We start from the raw sequence: 26,223 nt of genomic DNA on the forward strand, positions 1-26,223 counted from the left end.
AGGATTTTTTACAAACACAATTATGTTGTTTGCAAATACAGTTTTACTTCTTCCTTTCCAATCTTTAAACCTTTTTTTACCTGCCTTATTGCACTGCCTAGTACCTCCAGTATGATATTGAATAGACAATTGAATGGCCATTCTCAATCTTAGGGGGAAAGCATTCAATCTTTCCCTTAATAAATGTGATGTTAGCTGTAGGTTTTTGTTAGATGTCCTTTAAGAAATTGAGGAAGTTTTCTTCTATTCCTGGTTTGTTGTGAATTGTTGTGATGGTTGAGTATTGAATTTTGTCAAATGATTTTCCTTTGTCTATAAAGATGATCAGGCCGGGTGCGAATGGCTCATGCCTGTAATCCCAGCACTTTGGGAGGCCGAGGCAGGCAGATCATGAGGACAGGAGATGGAGACCATCCTGGCCAACATGGTGAAACCCCACCTCTCCTAAAATACAAAAAATTAGCTGGGCGTGGTGGCGCGCACCTCTAGTCCCAGCTACTCGGGAGGCTGAGGCAGGGGAATTGCTGGAACCCAGAAGGCAGAAGTCACAGTGAGCCGAGATCATGCCACTGCACTCCAGCCTGGTGACAGAGCAAGACTCCGTCTCAAAAAAATAAATAAATAAAAAGAAAAGATGATCATATGATCACTTTCTTTATTAATATGCTGATTTACATTGCTAGATTTTTTTATGTTAAACTTTGCCTTAATATAACAACAACAACAACAAAAAAAAAAAAACAGAGATGTTCCAGTATGTTTCTTTGTGCATTTTTGGGGAACTAGCAGTATCTTAAGGTAGTTTAGAATCTCTAGGTTTATTCTCTAGTTGTCTCTCAATTTAAAGACTATATGTTAATGATATAATAATCAACAGCAATATTTCTTCTGGGAGAGAACAAATGATTATATTGAGATTTCTTGATTAGTGATTTAAGTATATTTTAGTGAAATATAAACCAGTACAAGGAGAATATCATATTTATACTAGCTTTCAGATTATTTATTTCTCCCATAATTCACAGAAAAATAATTTTAATTCTTTTGAGAACTTCTTTTTTGAAGAAATGAATATACTGGGTAATGAAGCTGGCTGGCTAAATAAGACATATAATTATCGAAATGTAATTCATTCCATATTTAGAAATTATTTTGGACTAGTAATCATAATAAACGGAAGTCTCCAGGTGAAGAAAGACTTGGTTCTTCATTGGGTGATAAACAAAACAAGGACCCCCATAGTTAGTGCCTTGATTTATCATGCTTGCTATTTAACTGTGACCATAATATGATGTTTGTTCTCTTTATATAAAGGAAGGTTTTTGTTGTTTGTTACTGAGTATTTCCAGTCCTGTTTAATTATAATGGCTACTATTTTTGTAAAGAAGGTATTTTAAAATCAATGCTTAAATGTAGTAAAAATGATTCATTCCCCCAATGCCAGTTCCAGTCCTACAAATGGAAATAGCACTGAGGAGGACATCAGCTGATTTAATCTTCCATTAAGGTTTTATTTGCATAGCCCTTGATCCCTAAAGGCTTAGTCTGCCCATTGCCTCAACAAACCCTTTGTACAAATAAAATTGAATCAAGCAGATGAGTGAGTAAGTGTGTCTGGATAGCAGCCCTGGAATATCGCTGCCCTTCTCATTTGCAAAGCTACATTTCCCAGTCCTTTCTGCATACACACAGGCTGTGGGGTCAAACCCGATTAGGTGCTCTCATCAACTCTTTTACAGGATTGGCCTTTTCAGCTTCAAGAAGCAGCATGACCTGTTCCATTCAGCGGCTGTTCTTAGCCCATTCTTTAGCTCTGTCTGTTACGTTCCCATGGAGTGAGGCTCTGGCTTCTCCTGCACATGCTCCCTGAGAGAGTCATTCACAAAGACAATCTGCTCTCCAAGGAAAAGCAGCAAAGCCAGCTGAGGAAAGAGATGATGGATCATGCCAACCAGAGGGGAAGAGTAAGGCATATTAAAAATGACATCAGTGCAGTAATCCCACAGGGATTAATACAAATTGAACTGGTATGTTTTTCCTGGAAATTCCAGCTCATTCCAGGCATTCATTTTTTCCATAAAGGAGTGGGGGCAGGTTTGATTCTCTCCATGTGACAAGCAATTCAGCAGCAGAGGCAATTAAGCCTTATTGACCAGCACTATACAAAACTACTAAATATTCAACAAACAGACCTTCCAGAGAAAATACATGAGGTCATTATAGTAATAGTTTCCCCTTTGGGTATTCTTTCAAAATATTTTTATTTAGTTTGAGTGTGAGAGATAATATAATGCCTATAAGGATAGTTTAAAACGGTAGAAAACTATCATGTTTTAAGTATGTGACATTCTGTTAGCATTATGTGAATAAATTTCTGTCTCTCTGCAATCAGTTCAGTTCACCAAATATATATTACGAGACACCTATCCAATGATGGATGAATGTTACTCTTCTGGTGGCTAAAAACCTATGTATGGACCAAGTGGGACAGACTATAGAAATGGAAGAATGTGGACTTCTCTGCCAACCAGTGATAGATAGATTGGGCCTGGAAAGGGCTGTTCTGAGGTGGCCTATTAGATATGGGAACTCTAGTTTATTTTTTAATAATGAATGTTATTTTTATTACAAAAGTATATATTTTCATTATAGAAGATTTGGGGGAGAGGAATAAGCATAGCCAAGAAAAAAACGTGTTATCCTAGCACCCCGAAGTAATGCTGTTAATGTTTTGTTTTATATCCTTCTAGTTTTTTAAATTTATGAGTGCATACATTTTCTTATTTTAAAAAAGATCTTGTTACACACTCTTTCTTAAACTGATTTTATCACCTTACTGTGAACCTTTTTGTGTCCTTAAATATGATATTCTATTATATGAAAGTACAATGACTAATCCTTACCAATGGGATTTTAAATCTTCAATTTCCCCTCTTGTAATGACCACTCAGGTAGCTGAATCTTTGTGAACCCCTGGGATTATTTTAAAGATAAATTAATAAACATGGAATTACTGGGTTAAAACCTATGTAAAATACTACAGCTCTAGATGTATATTTTTAAAATGTACCCCAATTTATATGTCTTTCAGCAGTGAGTATATGAGAAAATTTGACTTCTAAGCTACTCATGATTGAACAGTATCAAACTCTGTATTTGTATTTACTTACTTGTATATTCTTGCACTGTGATTAAATTCTGAAGCTTCATGTAAAGTAGTTCTCATTGTTCTCAGTATTCAACTAGTGGTCTACAACAAGTAGGTGGGAGATGGGGAAAGAGATGAATTCCTGAGAGTCTGGTTCTCTCCTGGGGCTCTCAAGCTCTGGGATGGTAACAAGGAAGTCAAGAAGACTGGCATTTTATCTTTTTGTCCCAGGTCCTAGAGAAAGGATGAGAGATATACTTAAAACCTACTAAAAACAGGCCAGGCGCGGTGGCTCATGCCTGTAATCCCAGCACTTTGGGAGGCCGAGGCAGGCAGATCACAAGGTTAGGAGTTCGAGACCAGCCTGGCCAACATGGTGAAACCCCGTCTCTACTAAAAAAACAAAAAGAAAAATTAGCCGGGTATGGTGGCGCATGCCTGTAGTCCCAGCTACTCAGGAGGCAGAGGCAAGAGAATCGCTTGAATCTGGGAGGTGGAGTTTGCAGTGAGCCGAGATCGTCCCACTGCACTCCAGCCTGGGTGACAGAGCGAGACTTCATCTCAAAACAAAAACAAACAAAAACAAAACAAAACAAAAAAACTACTAAAAACAGAAAGGGTATCTAATCTTCAAGAGCTTACTGTCTAGTCAGGAGAGAGAATATACATCCATGTGAAGCAAACTAGTGCAGCTCCATTTGAAGCAAACTAGTGCAAATAAATTCATACAATTCAAACTATTTTCTTATTGGTTGATGATTTAAATATGTTATTCTTTTTGCTTGTAAACAGATTCTGACGTGATGTGACAAAAATAGACTAACTGATTCACTCCCTCTCCAGCTTTCCATCACACTTAATCCAGAAACTTTCACTTCCAGTAATGGCGAGCTAGATAATTAGGATGACAAGGACAACTTAAAAAACTGAGAGAAATAAATTTTTTTAATTTTCTTACATGTACTAAAAAGCTAACAAAATAATAAAATAGGCTTGGGCCAAAATCTAGAGTAAAACAAGAACCCACGAGGTAAACTCACCATTCAAAGCCTCTTTCTCCCCCCTCACACCTTGTTTGTGCTCTGGACCCACATGATCAGGGACAGGCCAGAAACCTGACCACAGGTATCAGGAATGCCAGCTCCTGAGAAAGCTAACCTGATGGCTACTTCATTGTTTTTAACTTCATCTATTTCTATGAAACACATTGATTGTACCATTTTTTTAAAGTGTTGAGATTATTAGGTATGTAAATTTGCTGCAATTGTTTTTAAATAAAAATACTCTCTCTTAGAATAATGAATTTTAAAAATACCTCTCTTTCTCTGAAGGCATTTACTAGTCTGAATGAAATATCTGTGTAGTCAGGCTGAGTTTTTGGTAGTGTTATAGGGGAAGGAAGACAGGAATCAAAGCTGAGAGCCTGCCCAGGGTAAGAAATCTGATAAACCACCTCCCTGTTTAATCCAGGAATCTCAAGTGCTCCACCTTCAAAGTAAGAGTGAACTAGAAGTAAACCATTACTGGAGCAGCTCAAGTTTGTGTCACTCAGGTAGTCCAGGGAACCTCAAACTTTTGACATAGATAGACTAGGATGGTTCCATACTAGTAGTGTCTTCTGGTGCTTGACAGAAGCAAAGAAAAATCATTTCTGGAGAATGGAGCCATTATCTTAGGACATTTATTAACCTTGAAAATATTTATTTTCTAGTATAATGACCAACAATCAAAGATAACACTTTCACAGAATAACAAGATACCCTGAGTAGTAAACAGCAGAAACAACACAGAGTCCCACAGAAACTTCAGAAATTGCAATCATGAGACAGACTGTAAAGTAACTATCCTGACTATGTATAAAGAGATTTTTAATGAGCTTGAAAATATCTGCAAGAAGGGAATCTATAAAAAGTATTGTAACAGATTGTTTTAAAACTAAATAGAACTTACAAAAGTGAAAAATATAACAATCAAAATTATGAACTCAGCAAACATATTAATCAGTAGATCATACGCAGCTGAGGTCAGAACTGAAAGATGAGTCTGAAGAAATCATCCAGAGTGTAGCAGAGAAGAGAAAATGATAGATCATATGCAAGATAGGGTAAGAGACATGCAGGTCAGAATAAGAATACCTACTAACATACCCTTATGGAAATCCCAGAAGATAAGGAAAGAGAGTTTTGGGACAGAGGCATATTGGAAGAGATGGTAGCAGAGAATTTTCCTTAATTGATAAAAAACACCAATCCACAGATTAAAGAAGCCTAATAAATTTATTCTTCTGACAAGTAGACTCAGGCAGAAGGAAAATTTATCTCAGTTGGGTATCCCAGAAGGAAAATTAAAGGCATTTTGAGGCAAACAAAAACAGAGTTTGCCTCTATTACATCAAATGTAAATGGACTAAATGTTCCCATTAAAAGACAAAGATTGTCATACTGGATAAAATAATACTATAACTCTCTGCTGTTTACAGAAGACACACCTAAAATATGTCAGTAAGTTTTCAACTGTGGGTGATTTTGCCCTCGAGAAGATATTTAACAGTGTCTGGACTTATTTTTGGTTGTCATAACCTGGGGAAGTGCCATTGTAAACCACAATGCATAGAACTGCACGCCCCCCCCCCCCACATACACAAGGAATTACCTGGCCCCAATATCATGGTTGGAGAAATCCTGATGTAAGTAAACAGAAAGTTAAAAATGAAAAGATAGTAAAGAAAATATATACCAAAAGTAAGCCCAATTGCTATGTTAATTATAGACAAAATTATGAGTCAGAAAATACTTCTAGAAATAAAAGGGATTACTTCAAAATAATAAATGTCCATTTAGCAGGAAAATCTAAGAATATTAAATTTATATTCATCAAATAAAATGGCCTCAAAATACTTAAAGCAAAAATTCCACAACTCTAAGGAAAAAGACAAATTCATTATCAAGGTGTTTTATATTTACATTCTTCTCTCAGCATTTGATATAAAAAGCAGGCAAAAAGCCCCAGTAAGAATATATAAGATTTGAATAACACAATTGTCAAATTTCACTAAGGGACATATATATAACACTGTACTTAACAACTGCAGAATATTATTTTCAAGCATACATGGAAGGAACAGTTATAAAAGTTGACTCTATACTGGATCACAGAGCTAGTGTCAACAATTTCATAGAATTAAAAACACACATAATTATGCTCTCTGACCACAGTGTATTGTTAGCATTCAATAAGAAAAAGATGACTGGAAATACCAATATTTGGAAATTAAGCAGTACACATATATAATCCATCACAGTGGAAATTAGAAAATATTCCTGACTGATAATGAAAAATACTATATATAAACTTTTCAGTAAATAAAGCTGAGCTTAGAGGAAAATTTATGGCTTTAAATTCATCTAAAGAAGTTAGGGGAAAAAATAACAAATCTGAAGAAAGTAGAAGGAAAGAAATAATAAAGACAAGAACAGGAATTAATGAAATAGAAAACACTTATAGAGAGGATATACAAAGCCAAAAGGTGATTCTTTTTAAAGACTGATAAGACTGCTGCCAGGTGCAGTGGTTCACTCCTGTAATCCCAGCACTTTGGGAAGCTGAGGTGGGTGGATCACTTGAGGCTAAGAATTCAAGACCTACCTGGCCAACATGACGAAACCCCGTCTCTACTAAAAATACAAAAATTAGCCAGGCGTGGTGGTACATACCTGCAGTCCCAGCTACTTGGGAGGCTGAGGCACAAGAATTGCTTGAACCCAGGAGGTGGAGGTTGCAGCGAGCCAAGATTGTGCCACTGCACTCCAGCCTGGGCGACACAGAGCGAGACTCTGTCTCCAAAAAAGAAAAAAATAAATAAAGACTACAAATCCTTATAAAGACTGATTGAGGAGAAAAAAAGAAAGACACAGATAACCAAAATCAGGAATGAAAAGGAAGACATCACTGCTGATCCTAGAGGTATTATAAAGAATACTTTTTTAAATAAATGAACTCCAATTTCTTACTCTGGGTAAGCAAAGCCCTGTCTCATCTAATTCATACATTCATCTCATTTTATACAGTTTTCTCTCTCGTCTACTGTGCAGCCATTAAACATGCCAAGTTTGTTTCTCTGATAGGGTCTTCATTACCAACTAATGCAAAGTAATGCAATGACTGTCTCCTTGTCTCAGATTTAAATATAACCTCCTCAGAAAGGCCTTTCCTGACCACTCAATCTAAGAGAGCAACCTGTTATTCTTCATATCATTCAATTTTAATTCCTTAATTAGCTCATGCTATTTACTTCATAATTGTTTGCTCCCCACTCCAGACATAAAACACATCAGAGTAGGATCCTTATCTTGCTCATCACTCTATCCCAGAGTGCTCGATAAATATTTGTTGATTGAAGTACCATCTTCTGATTCAGTCACAGAGAGGTGGGCCATGAGGGAAATAAGGAAAAAAGTAGAAACAAGAAATAAAGAAAAATCAGAAACAATTTAAGACCCTATTGTGTGCAAAAGGGAAGTGGAAAGAAGAGACAAGAAAATACATAAAGGGGTTAAAAGAGAGGAAAATAATCGGATAGTATTGCTGTTGTGTTTTGGAAAAACTCTTAATTAGAAGGAAAGGAACTAACTTTATTAAGCTACCTCTATGTAGGAAAACTAAATTACCAGGTGATGTGGGGTTTTTTTTTGAAAGATTTTATTTCAACTTACAGGCATCACCAAAATTATTTTCCTCATTTTCAACCTTTCCTAGGAAGAAAAGAAAGTGAGTTATTTTATTCTATAGAAGGAAAAACAAAAGCCTATTTGTTTTAATCAAGTAAAATTGTCAAGGATGACTGGCAGTGCCATTCACTGAGAAGGAATATTAGAAGAAGTGTTTTGCAGGGAAATCATGAGTTTCAATTTTAACAGGTTAAAATTTAGATATTTTGAAATATCCAAGTAGAGATGTTGGCAAGATAATGGGATACTTCACTCAGAGGAGAGGTCTGAGCTGGAGATCTAAATCTTTGATGTACGGATGGTAATTGAAGCCATAGGCATAGATGTGAGTGTCTAGAGAGAAAGAACAGCATATGAAAAAATGGGGTTTCATGGATGTATCTTAAGGAGCTCCAATATTTAATGGTTAGGTGGTACGAGACAAGCCTTTGAAGGAGACTGAGAAGGAATGGTCAGGAGAATATGGTTTCATGAAAGCCAAGGGTATTTACTGTTTCAAGGAAAAGAATGGTCAGCAGTGTTGAATGCTGCTGAGACACCAAAGAAAATGAGAATTGAAAATGTTTATTACCTTTAGTGACATTGAAGTCTTTGACCTCAGTGAAAGTAATTTTAGCAGAGTGGAGATGGAATCTGAGTCATTTTAACATCCACAGTACCCTTCCATAGAGTAGATATTTGATATGATTTTTCATTTGCTTTACCATGAAACGTATAATTATGCAGAAGAAAGTATAATGTATATGTAGTATTTGAAAAATAAAGTGAACAACATTTATCCATAACCCAATTTAGGAAACAGAACTTTAGAAGACACCCATATGCTCCTGTTTGCATCTACCTTCTTCATCTGCCCAGATGTACCACTCTTAAACTGTTGTAATAAGTTTTCCCGCCAGGTGCAGTGGCTCACACCTGTAATCCCAGCACTTTGGGAGGCCGAGGCGGGTGGATCACGAGGTCAAGAGATCGAGACCATCCTGGCCATCATGGTGAAACCCTGTCTCTACTAAAAATACAAAAATTACCTGGGCGTGGTGGTGGATACCTGTAGTCCCAGCTACTCGGGAGGCTGAGGCAGCACAATCTCTTGAACCTGGGAGGTGGAAGTTGCAGTGAGCCAAGATCACACCACTGTACTTCAGCCTGGCGACAGGGTGAGACTCCATCTCAAAAAAAAAAAAAAAAAGTGGGCCGGGCGCAGTGGCTCACGCCTGTAATCCCAGCACTTTGGGAGCCTGAGGTGGGTGGATCACGAGGTCAGGAGATCAAGACCATCCTGGCTAACACAGTGAAACCCCATCTCTACTAAAAATAAAAAAATAAAAAAAATTTAAAAAGTTGGGCGTGGTGGCAGGCGCCTGTAGTCCCAGATACTCGGGAGGCTGAGGCAGGAGAATGGCATGAACCCAGGAGGCGAGATCGCGCCACTGCACTCCAGCCTGGGCCACAGAGCAAGAATCCATCTCAAAAAAAAAAAGTTTTCCCTTGCTTTTCTTTTATAGTTTTACAACATATGAGTGACTTCCTAAACAATATACTGTTATTTTTACAATATACTTTTTTAGTTTTAACTGGTTTTGAACTCTGTATAAATGGAATTATATTGTATTCATTCTGAGTCTTGCTTCTTTTGTTCAACATTATCTTTTTGAGATTTGTCTGTGTTGATACCTGAGATTGTATGTCATTTTCACTGTTGTATAGCATTCCATTGAATTAACATGCCATAATGTATTTTTACATTCTGCTTTTGATTGGTATTTGGGTCATTTCCAGTTTTTTGGTTTTTTGCTTTAAAAAGCAATTCCACCGCGAACATCATTATCATGTCACCTTATGAATATGTGCAAGAGTTTTTCTAAGATAGGTGTATAGATAAGAATAGAATTGCTAGGCCATATCATATGGGTATGTTCAACTCTATTGTGAAATACCAAACTGTTTTCTAAAGTGATTGAATCATTTTTTACTCCTACCCATTCCATGTGAACATAACCATTGCTCTGTATCCTCCCCAGTGTTTGATATTGTCAGTCTCTAGAATAGTTGCCAATTTCATGAGTATGAAATTTTATCCTATTGTAGTTTTAATTTGCATTTTCTTGATTATTAATAAAGTGAAGTTTTTAAATGTCTATTGGCCATGTAGTATTTCACAAAAGAGAAAATTCAATTCAAGTGTGATGCCCATTTTTCTGTTGTGTCTTTTACTTTTGAGTTATAGGTATTTTTAAAATATTTTTGATGCAAATTCTCTTTTTGTTATGTGTGATAGAAATATTTTTTCTCAGTGTAAGGCTTGTTATTATGCCTTTGACGAACATAAATTTTTTCTTTTAATGTAGTCAAATGTATCCATCTTTTCTTGTTTAAAATATCCTTTCCTACTGTAAAGTCATTATTTTGTCCTACATTTTCTCCTAAAAATCTTGTATTTTTGTCTATTCCTCTTAAATATTTAGTCTACTTTAACTTGGGAGGTTTGCTGTGAGGTGGGAGATCAATTTCATTTTTCTATGTGGATGCCTGGTTTTCCCATACTGTTTAATGAGATGTCCAGTCCTCCCCTACTGACCTGATAAACCCATCTGTCATATAGTAAGTGTTCATAAATGTGTGGGTCTATTTTGGGAACTTCTGTTTGGTTCCATTAAGTGGTAAATGTTTAGCAACTAGCTCTTCCCACTCCTTTCCTGTACACAAAAAGTCCTGATTTGTAGTATTTGCTGATTTCCGTGGTATAAATACTCCCACAATGACCAGTTTCAAGCTTCCAACGTGATATCACTAAAATGCGGAGTTGGTAAGAGGTGCTAACAGTTAGAGGTCAAGAATAGGGTCTATCCAAAAGATAGTGCTAATGCCAAACTTTCTTAACTAGTAGAGCTCGATATCAGGGCAATTCTCATTAGGAGAATTGTCTTCTTTAGGAGTGATCTGCCTATTCTTGGTCTTTTGCATTTCCATATATATTTTAGAATTAACTTATAAAGCCTCTTTTTTTTTTGAGACGGAGTCTGGCTCTGTCGCCCAGGCTGGAGTGCAGTGGTGCAATCTCGGCTCACTGCAAGCTCCACCTCCTGGGTTCACGCCATTCTCCTGCCTCAGCCTCCCGAGTAGCTGGGACTACAGGTGCCTGCCACCACACCCGGCTAATTTTTTGTATTTTTAGTGGAGACGGGGTTTCACCATGTTAGCCAGGATGGTTTGGATCTCCTGACCTTTTGATTCGCCTACCTCGGCCTCCCAAAGTGCTAGGATTACAAACGTGAGCCACCATGCCTGGCCCAAGATGGATATAATTTTTATGTTACAAAAAGATTTATAATTGTACTGGAGTCTGTTAACCTTCAGACAATTCCTTTAATGCTTTTATTTATTTATTTATTTATTTATTTATTTATTTAATGTAGACAAGAATGAGATGATGATGCGTTGACATACCTCCTTTTTTACTAACACAAAGGGCAGCTATCTGAAGCACATTATTCCAACATGGATCTTTTCAGTTAATAATATATCTCAGAGATCTTTCCTGTCAACATGTACAATTCTTACTCTTTAATGCTTTTGTACTTACTATACTATTTTAACTGCTTCAGAGTATTCAGTTATGTGCATATGTATAGATGTGGATGTGAATGTGTGTGTGTGATAGTGGTTAAGAGCTTGAGTTCTGGAACCAGACTGCCTGTCCCGGAATCCTGCTCTGACACCTTCTATGTGACTTTAGAACAGTTTCTTAACCTCTGTGAGTCTCATTTTCCTCATTTATAATATGGTCAAAGTAGCAATGCCTATGTCATGGAATTGGTGTGAAGATTAAATGAGATAATTCATGTCAGGCATTACAGCCTGGCTGCCACACAGTAAGTGCTTAATAAATGTTAACTGCTAGCGTTTTCTTTCTTGCCTTTGCTGCTATTATTATTCCTAGTACTGCGCTACTGATAAATACTTGATTTGTTTCCAGGTTTTTGCTATGACAAACAATGCAGTGGTGAATATCCTTGTACATAGATCTTAAAATAACTTGGGGGATGTGTATCCCTGAGTGCAAACTCCTATAAACAGAATTGTTGGGTCAAAGAGTATGCAGCTAAAAATATTGCCAAATTGCCCTCTAAAACAGATATTCCAAATTATATTCTAACCAATCGTATAAGAAGTATATTACTCACCTTACATCAGCCCTCCGTATTATTAAATTTCTAAATGTTTACCAATCTTATACTTAGTTTGTCCTGCATCTCTTTAGATATGAATGAGATTAAACATCCTTTTATAGGTTTATCACTTTTTTTTTTTACAAATAATGAACTACTTGCTCATATCCTTTGCCTATTTTCTACTAAGTTATATCTCTCTTTCTTACTGATTTCTAAGAGTCCCTAGTGCCTTATAAATAAAAATACTGACCTATCAATTTCCAGAAACATAGTTTCTATGGAAATTAGATATAACTGAATTACTTATATTCACTTGATTTTATTCTGTAAACATTTTAAAGCTCCCCCAACCCTGACCCCGCCAGTCTCTTGAGCATTCCTACCTAAAGTCACTTGGGGTCAGGGACTATAACTTCTATTCCTTTATTTCCACTTGTTCCCTGTCCCTCTAGTAGCACCGGGCTTCTCTGCCAAATTCAGTGACTGGTGGAGGGGCCTTGCTATAGAAATTTCAGAAGAGTGGATTGAGTCATGGTCCTGAAACATAAGCCACACATTAGGTTATGTGAAGGCCTGGAAAATAAGAAAACATGTCCAGAGGCTAAGCAGGCTCCTTCTATTCTAGGCACATCTCCAATGGCAAGATGCTTAAGTCTATTTTAGCAAATAAGAAGATTGACCTGTTCACATGGCATCTGACAGGAAAACGTGGAGCCAAGAACTTGGAGCTTTTTGGAATCCATTCATCTATAAATCTGTGGCTCTTTAGAACTTTTTCCAAATGGGGGCAGTGATAATGATAATGTGACTATAATGTGGCCCTTGTGAGCTCAGTGTCCAAAGTAATAATACTTCCAGCACCTTTTGTAGGGCACCTGCTCTGTGTGAGTACTATTCTAGAAGTCTTACACACATCCTCTTTATTCCTTGTAGGGTCCCTTCAAGGATTGTTCTTTCTACTTTAAAGACAAGGAAACAGTGACTCAGTGTAGCATAGCACCTTGTCCTAGTCACACTCATAGTGCAGGACAGAGGTGGATCCTATTCAGGCCTGAATACCCCAACCCCACACACTGTTTTGTTCTACTGTTCACTTTGTACATCTGTAGTAGACTTTTTCACATTTTGCCTTGTATATAGTTTCATTGTACTTCCAATACTGTAAAACTCCTTGAACTCTGGACCCAGACTGCCTGAAGAAAGAAACCATGTCTTTTTCACCTACCCTCCAAGCAACAATCAGCGAGGCTATCGAGGTCAACTGGACTTGCCCCAAGAACACTTCATGGTCAATGTCTGGGTCAGGAATTGACTTTAGCCAACTGTGCCCTCTGTTGTGAAGCCATCCTAGAAACCAGTGCCTCCCATCTGTGTGTGCTTTCTAGCTCTGAAAACTACCAAAAAGTCCCTGTATCTACTGGAATATAGCTTTGGGAAACCAAGAATGCCTGCAGCCCCTCGTTCAGCAGGTACTTCAATGCAGAGGACCAATGTGGGCAGAACTGCACTACCAGCTTGTGAATGAATGTTCAGATGGGAAGTGAGCATCTTTTCCCTTATGTTTTGTGCTAAGAATACTGTGGTGTTCAAGCCCAGATACTTTAAGATACATAGACATTTGGAAAATAAAGAAAACGACAAATGAGAAAATAAAAATCAGCAGTAACACTATCACCCAAAGCAGCCATTGTTAACGTTTGGTATCTATCCTCCCAGCTAAGCTATACATTAAGTAACATGTACTTAACAATGGGATTATATTATGCATATTACATTTGTAACAAGCTTAGTGCCATTTTGATTGGTTATTCCAAATCTAGGGGAAGCCTATTAGACAAAAGTTCTCTCCTTCCTCTGGCTGTGATTTACTGGGGGTAGAGGTGGGGTTTAAATCATAATTACACTTACTTAATGTCATTTAAAATGTTGCAAAGCACTTCACATCCTGCTGAGGAATCTGATAGTGCTGAAGCAAGACCAGAGTCTACATCTGCACTCAAGCCTCAGAGCCTTTCCACAATGCTTTTCAGTTTCAGGTTTCAGGAGGAAAGAGAAGCAAAAAGCAGTGCTATCATAAGCAGGGCTAGATGATCTAATGGCAGAGCCAGATGGGGTCTTGTTTTTAGTTGCAATCTGTCTGAGGCATTCTTGTAATATTATTTAACAATTAATTTTTAAGTATTTTTTTACATGCACAGGGAACAAAGTCCAAAAGATTCAAAAGAGTATACGGTGAAAAGCATGCCTCCCCCTACTCCCCAGGAGGCATCACGGTCTGCGATTTCTTGTGTATCCTTATCTGAAGCATTTTGAGTTCAAAGGGCAGGCAAGCATTTGCAGAGGTCATCAAGGGTATTTTCCTTTGTCGCATCAGTATTCTCTGCAGAGGTCATCCTGGTAACCAGGCTTCATAACCCCCAACAATATTCCAAAGGAATATCTCCTTTCAAAGTGCATGGTGGATGTATCCTGAGGCAGGGCCAAAACCACCCACTGAGACCACCCCAAACAAAGAGGGCAGAGAGCTGCCATGCTGCCAGAGGAACAGACTCAGGAGGGCCACAGCTGAATCTGGACCAGTCTCAGAGTCAGGAGACCGAGGCCTCATCTGGTCTCTGCCATGGATGGACTGTAAGCAAGTTACTTAACCTTTCTGCGAAGTCTCCTCCTTGTCTAACAGGGTAAGATTATAATTAAGAGAATGGCTCAAAACAATTCCTCTTAAGCTTTAATGTGCACGTGAATGACCCAGGGGATCTTGTTGCAATGCTCATTCAGATTCAGCAGGTCTGGGGTGGGGCCCAAGATTCTGCATTTTCAATATGCTCCAAAGACTCAAGAAGTGGCCCTCAACTACTGGCCTGTGACCTGTTCCCGGGACTAAGCACCTGGTAATGTTTACTTCAGAGCTGAGCAGCTCCCTCTGGAGAACCCTGGCATTCAATGTCCTAAGATTTTTATTTGGCCTCTGGTGCCTGGTGATGGTGCTGCTGCCAGACCCTGTGCTGAATGCTCTGAATATATGGTTCCTCTCTTCATCCTCCCAGCTACTCAGTGAAGTAGGTGTTGTGATTATCCCCATTTCACAGATGAGGAAACTAAGGCTTAGAGAGGTGAATGTGCTCAAGATTACACAGCTGATAAGAGGCAGAGCAGGCCTTCCCACAGACCATCTGATTCCAGACTCCTCGTGTTAACACTAAACCAAAGAGCGAGTGGCATTCTCCATTTCAGCCTTGAAAGTGAACACCACAGGAAGTGCTGTACCAAGGGGCCTCCTCTTGTGTCTGTGTGGGAGGAGGACGCTGCTGTCCGTCAGCTCAGAGTGTCTCCTCCAAAAAAATGCATCTCAGCTTGCAAAGCCTCTACCTCAAATTTTTGTGAAAACTCTTCAAGGATTCTGACCGCAGCTCTTATCAGTTACAGGGCAGGAAGCCGCCTTCCACAAGCCACTCTCTCCCCATACGAAAGGGTTCCTTGGCTGTGAACAGCACTTAGATTGTGTCAGAGGAAGGCCATGGGCTTTAACAGGCCACATCCATTTTCATTTACCTTCTGAAAGAAGATTAAGGAGAAAATTCAATTTTGCCTAATACCTCCCCCAAATGGCTAATTTATATGCTAATTAGCAAGATAGGAATCGATGAAACTGGTAATCAATATGATATCCAAGGCAATGGTAATGAAATTCATTCTGAGATGCACTGGCAGTGGAAATGAAGCAATTATGCAGAATAAATGGGGCAGCTCAGGGAATAAGGGCCCCAGATTGCACTTGACTGCATTATTTCCCCTTTTACCCCTCCCCTCACCCTTCCCCACCCCGTTAAAATCAACTGTCCATTCAGGTCCTTTGAGGTACCACGTGCCAGCTTCTCCCTCTCCAAATACCTGATCCTGCATTAACCCTGTGGATTTGTGGCCCACCATGGGGAAATGGAGCTACAGAAAACGGCAGGCTCTGAGAAGACTAGGGATACAAACCCTGGAGGAGAAGCAGGGGCTGAATAGGGGCTCTTAAGCCATAGACTGAGTGGTGAATTCGTACTTTACTGTCACACCTACTGAGGTTGGCTTAAGGTTTTTTAATTCTAAAGCATTATAGATACCATATTGCCCAAAATTTCCACAACTGTCCTAATTTCAAATATTTTGTCCCATGAGGCCATATGTTAAATGACATGTCCTACATAAGTCCAGTGATAAGTAGGCCACAGTGTTTTTGTATGATTTAGCCTAATACTAGGAAGTCTTGTTTCAATCTGGACATTTATTCCAATGTTTCAGATATTTTGGAGGAGAGGGGAGAGGTGTGATTGCAATTATCTCTGGAGATTTAGGGGCCCTATAATGGTATTCATTTCACACTTTTCAACTAAGATAATTGAAATTTGTCTTTTACCCCAATGTCTGCTCATTGGAATCGCCTGGGTAATTTGTCCTCAAATTTTCTTATGAAAAGTTCTGAACATACCAAAAAGTTGAAATAAGTATACAGTGAATGTCACATGTATCCTATCCAGATTCTACAATTAACATTTTACCATACTTGCCTTATCACATATCTGTCCAACTGTCCATCCCCCTATCCATCATCAATTCATCTTTTCTGAATGCATTTCACAATAAATTGCAGGCATCAGGATACTTCAGTCCTAAACACTTCAGTATGTATATCATTAACTAGAGTTCAATATTTATTTATTTATTTTTATCTTAAGGTAAAATGTATATACAAAAAAATGCACAAATTTGAAAAACACTGTTCTGTAAATTTTGACAGAGGCATGCATTGATGTAGTACAAATCCCTATCAACATCACCCCAGAAATTCCCTCTTCCCCCTTCCCAGCCATTCCCCACCCCATACCCCACAGAGGCAACCACTGCTCTGATTTTTTTCTATCATAGATTAACTTTATTCTAAGAACTCCATATAAATAGAACCATGTAGTATGTACCCTTGTATAAGGCTTCTTTTATTCAGCATAGTATTTTTTAAATTCATCCATGTTGTTGCACATATTAATATTTTGTTTCTCTTTATTGATGAATAGCATTCCATTGTGTGGATATACCACAGGTTTGGGGGCTATTATGAATGAAGCTGCTATGAACGTATTTGTACAAGACTTTTTATGAACATATGTTTTCATTTTGCTTGAGTGAATTCCTAAGGATGGAATTTCTGGGTTATAGGGTAGATGAATGTTTAGTTTTATAAGAAATTGGCAGACTGATTTCCAAAGTGGTTGTGCTATTCCTGGGAAGTGCTTTAAAAACGCTGTTTTGGCTGGGCATGATGGCTCATGCCTGTAATCCCAACACTTTGGGAGGCCAAGGCAGAAGGATCACTTGAACCCAGTAGTTCGAGACCAGCCTGGGCAGGAAAGCAAGACGCCATCTCTACAAAATAAAAAATAAAAAATTAGCCAGGTGCAGTGGTGTGTGCCTGTGCTTCGGAGGCTGAGGCAAGAGAATCACTTGAGCCTAGGAGTTCCAGGCTGCAGTAAGCCATAATTGTACCACAGTTGTACCACTGTACTCCAGCCTGGGTGACAGAATAAGACCTTGTCTCAAAAGAATAATAATAAAATAAAAACATTGCCTCTCTGCTCCCCCTACCAAAAAATTCTTAGTTAATTAGTTGATCAGGAGTAGGGCCCAGGCATTGGTGTTTCCAGCATGCACTGCAGTGGTTCTGATTTGCAGCTGGAGGAGAGAGTCACTGAAGGTTTAACATTTAACTCTAGTTTAAAGACCTTTTGGTGCCTATGATAAGTGCAAAAAGTTGACTTTTTTTTTTACTTTGAAAACTGGCTTTCTGTTGCTGTTCCCCTTTTTCCTTTACTTTTTTTTTTTCTTTTGCTGCTATAAAGACTTCATGGTGTTCTTGGATTATTTGGACATCAGAGTTCACCTGAGTCAAAAGATCTGCTTTTTAATCCCAGTTTTGCCACTTTGTAACTGTATAAGTTTGAGCAAGTTACTCATCAGTGTCCTTTTCTGTAAAATATGGTTTCTATTATGTATTCCAAGGCTATGAGGATAAAAGTGCCTGACTCAAAAATTTTCTGAAATTTATTATAGGACAGGAGTGGAAATAGAGTTATCCATTGCCCTCCCCAACCCCCAGGATACGTGAGATTCCTTAACTCTGCCTTTCTGAACAAAGGCAGATTGACAGTTCTTTTCTTTGGTTCTATAATATGGCTCTGGATGTGAGGCTGTGAATGTCAGAGGTTGGAGAGCTGTCACCACTTCCTTTAATGATTGGAGTATAATTACCTCTTGTCTTACAAGTATGTAAAACTCCAAATCAGTAGGATAGGGATTTTGAATTGGTTTTCCATTCCTGATGGTGATGTGGGCTGATCCATCTCTTCATTGTCCCCATGTAACCCACAACACATCTTTGCAAGACTGCTGGGTAGAGTTGGTATTAAGAGAACAGTGAAGAGCTGTGCAGCAGCTGAGGTCATCGTTTATTCTTGCCTTCATTGGCTCTGGATTACTGAGCATCAAGTCAATAACAACAATGACAGCAAAATCAACCTACCTTCTGAAGCCTAGCCTGCTCACTCTGAGGAGACAGGCTTGGAGACTATCTCCTGAGTCCACTTCATATGGTTCTGGTCCACACAGACTGCACTGGTCCCTGAGCACAGAAAGTTGGTGTGTGTGGCTCCTGACAAGATTTACATCAAATGCTCAGTACTTGTTGGAAGAAAAAAAAAAAAAAGAAAAAAAAAACCTCTTGAAAAGGTCTTATAAGGGATGTGGCTTCTCTCATTGTTTTGTTCAACCATTTAAATGAGGATTTTCCAGTCAGCACCAGGAAGAATGCACTTGAGGCCAGCATGGGCACAGATGAGGCTTCTAAATCAGGGTAGAAGTGCCAGGCTTAGCTCCTTTCTAAACAGGAGGGCTGAGGATTCTCCATCACATCCTCCCAGACAACTACTGAGCATGCAGCATGCATTCTTTGCCTTCCTAGGAAGGTAGGGTTTTCAGAGTATTCGAGGTTGCTCTGGGCGCCAGTTATCAGTGATAACTAACAAAGATCCAGGGAAAATGATGGCTGCTAATGAGCTTCTTTTCAAGTTTATGGCCTCCCTGAGTGTCTGTCTATGGAACTCTCATGCTTTTGTAAGGGGGTATAGGATAGAGGGGGCAAGGGAAGGGATCAGATGGCCTGCTATCTGAAGCATGTGCCTGGCTTCAATAGTCCCCTTTTGGGTTGGTTTATTCTGTAATGTGTCCCCTGAGAAGACAGACTAAGCAGCCTGGGTTACCCTGCAATTTCTCCAAACTATTTGCATGAAATACTGCAGGCAAAAAGCCCAGCCCCTGATTGGCTGTTGCTAGGTAACAACATAATCATCAGGAAATTAGGCTGTCCTTTTTTTTTCCCAACACGGAGTATGTGTGTGATTGCAGTGTTGTGCAGGAAGAGAGAGGGAGTGGAACAAAGACAGATAAATGGGATGATCTTGAAGGCGGGGACACCACAGCCACAAACCTGCATCCCACGGTAGGACAATCTGCTTTGGGTTGGGCTCTTTACTCAGTCAAACCAATATTGGTACATTTTCCTTTTTATAATAATGGCAAAGCTAGGAGGGCCCTGCAGACAGCAGGAACAGGAGCTATAATAGAAGCAACTTTGAGATTTGGAGTGCTTTTTAGAAGCAAGAGGTAGTATTTAATATGTGGGAATGACTCTAGTGAAGTGAATAAACGAGTGTGTCTGGAGAATGTATATAGGCAGATAAGAATCCGTTAGTATGGCCGTAGAGCACCTGCAAGGAACAGAACGTGAGAACGTGCATGTGAATGAGGCATAACAGAAAAAACAAGCATGCTTTAAGGTAGGAAAGGGAGCCCATAAACTGAAGTTTAGAACTGTGTCTGTTATGACTCCGCCAGTGTTTAGCATGTGGACCTCGCATTAGGACCTCACAGACTAGACAGGTGGATGAAGAGGCAGCAGTCTAAAGAGAGCATTTGTGTATGTGCATGTGCAGGTGTGTGTGTGTGTGTGCGCATGTATGTGTGCACACAGCTGAAGCACCTAGTTCATTTTCAAGATTGTGTCCTGAATAACAGTGTGCAGAGCCCTGGCAAGTACACAGCCACACCTGGACGCTTCCACTGGGTAATGAATATCCATGAAGACCGTTAGCACTTTCCTTTCCCTCTGTGCTAGCCCCAGGTGGCTTTCTCGCCTCTAACCTCCCTTATCTTGCCTTCCTTTTGAGCTCCCTAGCAATGACCCTGCCCTTACACTAGAGCCTCAGTTGCAATACAGCATACTTCATTGGCTTGCTACAACCCCAGCCAAGCTAATTGCCTTTTGCCATTCATTGTCTGCCAGATTAACGACTCCTCGTGTGTCTGGTTGCCCATCGCCTCCTCTGAGATTCCTCTGTGTACTCTCTCTGGCTTGTCTTTCCCTTCTTCTGTCTCCTCAGCTCAGCCTCTCTGAGCTCCACATCTGAATTTTTGGAAGGCATTTAATTTAAATGATAAAATAGAAGCACTGCCTTTTTTTTTTTTTCCTGATCAAAGGGAATAGTATTAGGCATGATGCAGAGGGGACCATTTTGTAGGAGTGGTAAAAAATATGCAGATGTATCAGAAACAAGGCAGAGTATGTGCCAATAACCAAGACTCAGAAGAAAAGATCTTCCCAAGCATACAGTCCCCTACAGTGATTTGCTGTCTCCAGTGGGTGAGCCTAACAAGGCCCAAAGCTCCTGCCCGAAAGAAAAAAGCCATCACTAACGTACAGTGGCTCAAATCCCCTTTCTGAGTACATGTACTAAATAGAATGAACTTGATGCTCTGCAAAGCCTTTAGGACTTGAAGTGCAGATCATCTTCCTCTTCTCCAGTGGCGACTTTCATTACCTTTTAGTTCTCAAACATTAAAATAAAGCACAATCTCTGTTCCACTTCTGCTTCCCCACCATTCTCCAAGACAGTGGTTCTCAAAGTGTGGTCCCAGGACCAGCAGCCTCAGAAGTCTGGGGATGGGTGGGGCCCAGCAATCTGTTTTAACAAACCCTCCAGGTGATTTTGTTGTGTGCTCAAGTCTGAGAACCACTGTGGACCTGAAAATTTGCATTTTTAATAAGACCTCACTCTTTGAAAATCTCTGCTCTAAGAATAGAAAAGAGGGGACAATGTGTGATGAGAAAGATCTCATTCCACCTAGAAAGCCCCCTCCCCATTTCCGAAGTCCCAATCGAACCTGTCTTTAAAGATCCACCCAAATGAAACTTTAGCTGATGCAAGTGAAAGTTATCCCTTGACAGCTTCCTGCATTTCAGGGGTGCACAAACCAAGGGCCAAATCCAGGTCACAACTTGTTTATGTAAGGCCCTCAAACTAAGAATAGTATTTACATTTTTTTAATGGTTGGAGGGGGTGAGGAACCGAAGAAGAATGTGCAGCAGAGACCATATGTGGTGTACAAGGCCTAACCTAGAAACTCTGTCCCTTTACAGAGAAAAAAAAAAAAAAATGCTGACTCCTGTTATATTTATGTGCTTTTCTTATTTTTCCTCTTAAACTGTTAACTTCTTAAAAATAGAGTCAATATCCGAGTGATGTTTGTATTGCATTCAGTACCAAACATATAGTAATTGTTCAATAAATATGGGAAGGGGCGGATGGTGGTGGTTGGGCAGCTGACAAGTGTTGTGGGAACCCAAAAGAGATGGACTTTTATACTTGACCACTTTGTGGCTGTCCTATCCATAAAATAAGAACAGTGTTTTTCTCCACCTTAAGTAGATGATGAACATCCAGAAGTTCATACTAATGGAATTTACTCTAGTAACTAGATGGCGAAAAGCAGTTGGGAGCTGCCCTGCAGCTTGAAAAACAAGATTAGTATTGAAAATGTCCATAAATGGATAAGTTAAAAATAAGCAAAAAGCTTAAAATTTCAGGTGGATTTCTGATGTCCAGTAAAAAGTTTTCACGGAATTATATGCTACCATGGTTAAAAGAGCCCCTAGTGATGATGCTGCATGAATTCCACCTGCCCCATGGTTGCCCAGCCTCTGCTTGAACCCCTCCACCGACTAGGAACTCACTTCCTCACAGCCAGCCCCACTCTACTTTTTAAACAGCTCCAGTGATTAGGAAGCACTTTTTTTCTATTCAGTTGAAATCTATCTTCTTATAATTTCCACCCTGTAGTCCTAGTTCTGCATACTTTAATTTCAAAATTAGCTACCTACGTTTCATAAATACGATAAAAGAAGTGGGGTAGAGTTATGCTTGACTGGAAAGAATGGGAGGTTGAGGGGGACCTATCCATTTAGATAATTTTCCCCTGCAAATAGGGAACAGGTTAGAAATACAAGAAGCTAAAAGCCAAGATGTATGCTAACAGAGGAAAGGCAAACTTACGAGTATAAAATGGAATAGAACATTCCAAATACGGCAGGAAGCAAAAGGCCGGTGGTCACAGTAGATCACAGGCTGACCACAGATGTGCATGCTATGTTTCTGCTAGAAAGGAATGTTAATAGCAATTAAAGGCTATTATTTGGGGCAAATGAGGGTAAGAAGGCCCCAGAGCTAGGCCCAGGGGACTCTGGAATTGCTTTGTGATTCCAGAGCTATGAAACAGCTGCCAGGACAAGTTGCCAGGGCAGAAGCAAGCAGGAGGAAATGTCCTGGGAAGGGCTGGGCCCTCTAAGTGGTGGCTGGGCCAAAGCAATGAGGCCTTCAAAAGGAAAGGGACCCGAAGAAGATGGAGGAAAGGAGTAGAGAAAGGAAGCTGGAAGTTCAAGTTATACTCCTGTTTATAATGTAATGTAGGCTTAAGATTAATCCAAACACCCTGAGAACTGATGAAGCATTGCATGAACAATATCCCCAAGAAGAATGTGTATTGAACATTCACTGCTCTGGATTTCTAAAATGCTTTTACTGCACAGAGCTTGGAGTTGCGTGGGGGATTGAATCTAGTAATAGCAATCACCAACTAGCTTCGTCTCTTTCGCACCCCCCACACCCTGCCAAACACCCACCACATGCACAACCCGTGGCTTACGTCTGTCCTGGTTGTCACTTCTTCCAACTTCATCTGTAGGTGAGGGGGTTTTTTTTCTTTTTTTTTTTTTTTTAACAAGAACATTTCTTGGACTTGAGAATGGGGCTTTTGGGAGCCTGGTGGAAAGTTTATGTCCAAGCCAGGACTAAGAGTGTAGTCAAAAATTGTAAGGGATTAAAAACCCACATGTTTGAGAATCTTCCCTTCTCCACATTCAAGGCACTCCCACGTTACAACCTGGACATGAGCTCCAGATTCAGACTATTCTGATTTATGCCACTTCGTAGTTTTATGATCTTAGAAGTTACTTTACCTCTCAGAACCTGCTGCCTCATGTAATCACTGATCTAAATCAATGCTGGAAGGATTAATCAGGCAGAGGAGACTTGATCATGATAGAACGATGCCCATTCTGTGCTGCACATGGTGCTGGGTGTTTTCTTTCTACGTATTTTTTAGGTGCTTGCATTTTCTTATTTACTTTTCCCAATAACTCTTCATAATTGCTGTCACTGGGCTGGGTGTGGTGGCTCATGCCTGTAATCTTTGGGAGGCCGAGGTGGGCAGATCACCTGAGGTCAGGAGTTCGAGACCAGCCTGACCAACATGGTGAAACCCTGTCTCTATTAAAAATACAAAAAATTAGCTGGGCGTGGTGGCGCATGCCTGTAATCCCAGCTACTCGGGAGGCTGAGGCAGGAGAATCGCTTGAACCTGGGAGGCGGAGGTTGCGGTGAGCCAGGATCGCGCCATTGCACTCCAGCCTGGGCAACAAGAGCAAAACTCTGTCTAAAAAAAAAAAAATTGCTGTCATTAGCACTGTTTCCCAGATGAGGAAACCAAGGCCTGTGGAGGTTAAGTAACCTGTCTCAGGTCTTCTAGCTGGGGCAGAGACAGGAATCAAGACAGCTTTCTCCAACTATGAAGCTCCTCCTCTTTCTTATAAATTATGCTGCCTCTCTGAGCTTGTGCCCAGCATGTGGTGGGCATTCAGGAAAGGTGGGCATCCTCTATCCCCTCTCTCCTGTGGGACAGTTGTTTTTGTTTTGTATTACTTTTCAATTAAATGATTGCAAATGATTTTGTAAACATTGCTAACAGGACCAACCTTATGTGTAGATAATATATGTTGAAATACTTATGAACAGGAAAGGCCTACAAATGTTAGACATGCCCTAATTATTACTCAGAGTGTGATTTCAGGGATACCAGGCAGGGCCTGAGAGAGTTCTAGTTGACACATTTGCCTTAGACTGACGCTGCTGCGGGAGATGACTCTTGTGAGACAGGCTAGTAAACAGAAGGCTATGGGAGCCAAGTGAACTTCATAAGAACTGACTGGCCCAGAGAGGCCTGGATCGGAATAAGCACAAGTAATTCTGCCTCTTGTGCATGGACTTTGAAACCTGTGTTTCCGATCCTACACCTGCCATTTGCTAGCTCTGGGGCTCCGATAAGTTACAGGGCCTCTATGAACTTCAGTTGTCTTGTGAGAAAAATGAGGAAGTAGTCTCTGTACCAGAGGGTGGTTGTGAAGAATAAATGATATCATGTCCCTGAGCAAGCAATAAATGGCAAGAATTATTATCATTTACCAGTGGCTGGCCTGAAAATACTGGCCTCCTAATGGATAAAAGACCATCTACATACCTAATTAAGGCCCTTGTGATGGGAGACACCCCATCTATCCCTGGCGGTCTCTCTTTAGAATATATCAGTGCTTAAAGCCCCATTCCTTTAGTCTCCTTATAGGAGATGTAAAGGGAAACTCCAAGGGAGGTAGGCTGTATCCTTGGAAGAAGCTCTGGGGGGAGCATGCTCAGATCTTCACAAGAAAACAGGGCACCCAGTACAGTCACTGCTTCTCTAGGGCACTCTCAATGGTAGTGTTCATGAAAGTCAGCAAAATCCTTGACCCCAGAGTTACAAAGAGTTAGGTACCTGTAGGGCCACTGGTAGGCCTAAGATACAGCCCGATTTCAGGGGTGGAGGAAGAGAAAAAGAAGGCCAGTAAAAAATTTCTAGGTAAGTTTTTAGGCCCTTGAACTTTATTCTGAAAGCCTGATAATTAGCCACTTCCCATGATCCCTGTGTTGGCCTAGTCATACTTGTCAGGACATAGCAGCGGCAGAATGGCCAGCATACTACGGTTTAACCATCAGGCCAGTTCAAGGCTGAGCAGGAGCAGGAGAAAATGGCCAACTCTAGAAATAGTAGCTGTGTGTATGTGTATGTGCACATGCACATGTGTGCTGCGTGTGCTGTGTGCGCTTTGTGTATGTGCTGTGTGTGTGCTTTGTATGTGTGCAGGGTGTGTGCACACTGTGATGTGTGTGCACACTGTGTGCTGTGTGCTTTGTGTATGTGCTATGTGCACTTTGCACACTGTGTGTGTGCACTGTGTGCTGTGTGCGTGCTGTGTGCACCATTTTTGCCTGTTGTATGTGTGCTATGTGCTTTTTATATGTACACTTTGAGTGTCTCTGCTGTGTGTTGTGCTCTGTGGGGAGATTTAGTATGGAGAGATTTTGTTTTTAAGATGAGGTCTCACTATATTGCCCTGGCTGGTCATGAACTCCTGTGCTCAAGCAGTCTTCCCATCTCAGTTTGGGTAGCAGGGATTACAGGTGTGCGTCACCACACCCAGCTTGAAGAGATTTTTATAGGGATCTTTTTTTTTGAGACAGAGTCTCACTCTGTCACCGAGGCTGGAGTACAATGGCATGGTCTCGGCTCACTGCAACCTCTGCCTTCCGGGTTCAAGGGATTCTCCTGCCTCAGCCTCACGAGTAGCTGGGATGATTATAGGCGCCCACTACCACGGCCGGCTAATTTTTGTATTTTCAGTAGAGACGGGGTTTCACTATGTTGGCCAGGCTGGTCTTGAACTCCTGACCTTGTGATCCACCAGCCTTGGCCTCCCAAAGTGCTGGGATTACAAGCGTAAACCACCACACTCAGCCGGGGGTCTTTTTTTTATAGCAGTCTTTTTCGTGACCTTGGTACTGAGATTTCTATGTATAAATCCCCAAAATGCATACCCTTACAAAGGCTAAACAAGGAAGAGCTGACTGAGATTATAACATAAAAAAATTTACTCTGG

The 26,223-nt window shown here is 40.2% G+C and overlaps 1 protein-coding gene across 7 annotated transcripts in view; it reads left to right on the top strand.

Moving 5' to 3' along the window:
- PHC2 (polyhomeotic homolog 2) overlaps positions 1 to 26,223 on the top strand; it is a 107,836-nt gene that overhangs the window by 18,903 nt on the left and 62,710 nt on the right. For 2 of the 7 annotated variants that reach the window (XM_019014909.4, XM_055391203.2), the window contains exon 1: positions 19,477 to 19,581. The exons of the other annotated variants lie outside the window; for them this stretch is intronic. The gene's annotated coding sequence lies outside the window, so the exon portion shown is untranslated. Of the gene's footprint in view, positions 1 to 19,476; positions 19,582 to 26,223 lie in introns of those variants that run through there. 7 annotated transcript variants of the gene reach the window in all.

Source organism: Gorilla gorilla, chromosome 1 (genome assembly GCF_029281585.2).
Source record: "Gorilla gorilla gorilla isolate KB3781 chromosome 1, NHGRI_mGorGor1-v2.1_pri, whole genome shotgun sequence".
NCBI classification, from domain to species: Eukaryota; Metazoa; Chordata; class Mammalia; order Primates; family Hominidae; genus Gorilla; species Gorilla gorilla.